Here is a 4,703-nt window from a genome sequence, read left to right as displayed (position 1 = left end):
TCCACATTGCATGTTGGACAGAGCTGGTAATCCTTGTTCATTATTTGACCAAACTGCTGCCTGTTTTTCCTTAGGAAACTTACCATGGGCTGACCAAGACTATAGTTTTAGAAGAAATGGTAGAAAAATGTGTGTTTCTGGATGCTGCTTGTTCTTAACACTCTTAGGAAAGCCCAACAAAAAGGATGAACTTGAACTAGAGCTAGTCACTTCTGCCACCGAGATGGAAAGATCATAGTCCTCAAACTGTGGCTGAAAAAGCTCTTTGCAGTTGTCATTGGCGTCTAACTATTCAACCCGGGCAGGCAGTCCTTAGGTACCTGAACAGGCACCAGGAGGAAGTCCTCTGCTAAACCTCTGTAGCCTCCAGGAAGTGGCTTCTTCCTCCAAAATGCTCACATCCGATGCGGTCATGAAGGATGATAGAAGGAAGATTCTAAGGATGACCGGTCCCCAGGGCAAGGGACAAAGGGGGTCCAGAGGCAGAGATAGTGAAGAAGTGTAACCCCAGGACCAGGGGGTTGCCCACTTGATGTGCTTCCTAGCTACATCCCTGTTTATGGATGAAAGTTTTCATTTGTCTGTACTTTTCTTACTGGGTATGTTGAAAGCAGATAACAGTTTTATGCATTCGAGGTTATCAGACATGCAGACCTGCTACAGTACCAAAAGAACCTGGAATTTGAACTGGGTATATACCAGCTTGTATAAGAATTTGGGATTATGTTAGTTGGGGAAAAGGAGTAAATGTATATATCAGTGTTGAGTAGACAAAGGTTTAAAATATGTCAGATATTATTTGTCTGATCAGTATACATACTCACTCATTTTCTCTTTAAAAGCACCTCAATTTTGGAGGGAAGATCAATAATGCGCAAAACCATACAGTTGTCTTCCCAGATTCCCTGGGAGATGGTGATGTTATATAGTTCAAGTAGTGAAATTTAAGCAAAAATCAGCCAGTTATGTTGCTTCTTTGATGAAGTTGTTTATCCTTCCTCTTCTTTCTTGTTTTTATGGTGACAAATGTGAGGGGAGAAGCCACAAGTAAAAAACAGCAAAGTGGAGTGAGAGAAGGTGGATAAGGCTTGGCTGATGTGTGGTCAAGACGCCAGCCCTAGGTGATTAATTACATACTTTGTCTTATGTGAGGGAGAAAAAAAAGTCACTAGATTGAGGCACTGGAGTAGGTTTTTTGTTACATAAGCAAAGCAACAATCTTAACTGATATGCACAAATTACAGGCTCTCCATACCTTTCAAATCTAATGACCCAGCACGAGGAGCCCCTTCCTTAGGGTCTTATTCCCATAAAAATCTCCCTTCTCTTCAGTATTTCAATATCTACCTTCTTTTCTGGTATTCTTTCTGTTTTGTCCCCAAACATTTATCATTCTATAAGAAAATGACTCCATCAGCTATATATCTAACTTTTTCACAGGTATAAACAGCATATATCTACATTCTCAATATAAAATATTCACATAATTTAGAAGAACCACTGATTTTATCTTTTCATTCTTTTCTTTTCATTGATGAAATCTGTAAAGTGAATCTCTTCAACTCAGGATTTTCTCCCAATGGCCATCTTAATTCTATGAAATCTGGTGTCTGCCCTCATCATGCCACCGAAAGAAGCAGTTGACTGGTGACTTGGTTACTCCTAGATGATACCTTTCAGAGATTATGCTGAATTGGCCATGAATGTGCAGCTGCTACAGGCCTGCACCAGTGTGCTGTGAGATTTTAAATGGGCCAGAAGTATTCAGAATAAGCTTTTACAAAAATAGAACCTATCTTCCTTCCCACAAATCATGATTGGTCAAGTCACAAACTTGTCTTTCTAGGAGTGAGTGAGTGCTCAGTCATTGTGCTGATTCTTTGTGGTCCCATGAACTGTATCCTGCTAGGCATCTCTGTCCATGGAATTTTCCAGGCAAGAATACAGGAATGGAATGCTAATTCCTACTCCAGGAGATCTTCCCAACCCAGGGATCAAACCTGCATCTCTTGCATCTCTGATACTGGCAGATGGATTCTTTACAACTATGCCACTTGGGAAGCCAGATGGGAAGCCCTCTTTCTATATCTAAGTCTTTTGGCTTGGTAGAAATTCCTCATTTAGGAGGATAATTTGCAAAAGCTAAAACTAATAATTCCCAATTTTTAAAAAATTCCCAAATAGAACATAACAAGTATACTATGCAAATACTCTTACATAGAAACAGGTGAGTAAGTAAAAGTATTCTTATACATGGCAAACTAAATTAATTTTATTATCAAATTTGTTGAAAATTTTTCATATAGATCCTTTTATTTTTCTTAGACCTCTGGACTTTTGCATTTTGCTAGTATTAGTATCCTGCTTTTTTCTAACCTACTATACCATGTGTAAAACTAGCTAGTGATATGTTTAAAAATTTCTGAGACCTAGTTGGGAATTGTGTTCAGTTCAGTTCAGTTCATTTCAGTCACTCAGTAGTATCTGACACTTTGCAAACCCATAGACTACAGCACATCAGGCTTCCCTGTCCATCACCAACTCCCGGAGCTTGCTCAAACTCATGTCTATCAAGTCAGTGATGCCATCCAACCATCTCATCCTCTGTCATCCCCTTCTCCTCCTGCCTTCAATCTTGCCCAGCATCAGGGTCTTTACCAATGAGTCAGTTCTTCACATCAGGTGGCCAAAGTATTGAAGTTTCAGCTTCAGCATCAGTCCCTCCAATGATTTCCTTTATTATTGATTGGTTGGATCTCCCTGCAGTCCAAGGGACTCTCAAGAGTCTTCTCCAACACCATGGTTCAAAAGCATCAATTCTTCGGCACTCAGCTTTATTTATAGTCCAACTCTCACATCCATACATGACTACTAGCAAAACCATAGCTTTGACTAGACAGACCTTTGTCGGCAAAGTAACGTCTCTGCTTTTTAATATGCTGTCTAGGATGGTCATAGCTTTTCTTCCAAAAAGCAATCATCTTTTAATTTCATGGCTGCAGTCACCATCTGCAGTGATTTTGGAGCCCCCAAAATAAAGTCTGACACTGTTTCCATTGTTTCCCCATCTATTTGCCATGAAGTGATGGGACTGGATGCCATGATCTTAGTTTTCTGAATGTTGTCTTTTAAGCCAAATTTTTCACTCTCCTCTCTCATTTTCATCAAGAGGCTCTTTAGTTCCTCTTCACTTTCTGCCATAAGGATTGTGTCATCTGCATATCTGAGGTAATTGATATTTCTCCTGGCAATCTTGATTTCAGCTTGTGCTTTATCCAGCCTGGCATTTCACATTATGTACTCTGCATATAAGTTAAATAAGCAGAGTGACAATATACAGCCTTGACATACTCCTTTCCTAATTTGGAACCAGTCTGCTGTCCCATGTCCAGTTCTAACTGTTGCTTCTTGACCTGCCTAGAGATTTCTCAGGAGGCAGGTAAGGTGGTCTGGTATTCCCATCACTTTAAGAATTTTCCATAATTTCTTTTGATCCACACAGTCAAAGGCTTTGGTGTAGTCAATAAATCAAAAATAGATGTTTTTCTGAAACTCTCTTGTTTTTTCTATGATCCAACACATATAGCCAATTTGATCCATGGTTCCTCTGCCTCTGCCTTTTCTAAATCCAGCTTGAATATCTGGAAGTTCATGGTTCACGTACTGTTGAACATTTTTTGGTATTGACTTTCTTTGGGATTGGAATGAAAGCTGACCTTTCCCAGTCCTGTGGCCACTGCTGAGTTTTTTCCCAAATTTCCTGGCATATTGAGTGCAGCACTTTCACAGCATCATCTTTTAGGATTTGAAATAGCTCAGCTGGAATTCCATCACCTCCACTAATGATGCTTCCTAAGGCACATTTGACTTTGCATTCCAGGATGTCTGGCTCTAGGTGAGTGATCACACCATCATGGTTATCTGGGTCATAAAGATCTTTTTTGTATAGTTCTTCTGTGTATGCTTGCCACCTCTTCTTAATATCTTCCGTTTCTGTTAGGTCCATACCATTTCTGTTCTTTATTGTGCCCATCTTTGCATGAAATGTTCCCATGGTATCTCCAGTTTTCTTGAAGAGCTCTCTAGTCTTTCCCATTCTATTGTTTTCCTCTATTTCTTTGCCTTGTTCACTGAGGAAGTGATCCCTTATCTCTTATCTCTTATAAGAGATCTCTTATCTCTCCTTGATATTCTTTGGAACTCTGCATTCAAATGGGTAAACTTTCCTTTTCTCCTTTGCCTTTAGCTTCTCTTCTTTTCTCATGTTTAAAAATTTTTAAGATCTAGTTGAGAACTGTTTTAAGCCTTTTTAAAATGACAGTAATGAATAACAATTATATATAGGTACTAAACAGAACTGGCTATAAAAAGTCAGATTTTCATTTTGTGTATCAGTTTTACTAGTAATTTTTGCACACATCCTCCCATTGCCCTCAACTGGTGATCAATAAGTGTTTAGAAAACAACAATATTTGACAGCACAAGTCTTCATTTGTCATATGTTTCTGGTTCAGAATGGATATCAATTTTGATTCACTGCTTTCAGAACAGCTAGAGCAGAATGGACTAGATTAGCAGGCATGAATAAATCTTAATTTTGTTGAGATTTATACCTGTCGCATGATAAACACAGATAAATGCTCCTTTATCCAATCAGTTGCATCGATTTGGGTCTTACAAAAGTTAAATGTTAGTCTAAAATT

This window comes from Bubalus bubalis, chromosome 4 (genome assembly GCF_019923935.1).
Source record: "Bubalus bubalis isolate 160015118507 breed Murrah chromosome 4, NDDB_SH_1, whole genome shotgun sequence".
Classification (NCBI taxonomy): Eukaryota; Metazoa; Chordata; class Mammalia; order Artiodactyla; family Bovidae; genus Bubalus; species Bubalus bubalis.
The sequence above is the reverse complement of the archived record's forward strand: the minus strand, read 5'-3'. Positions refer to the sequence as shown.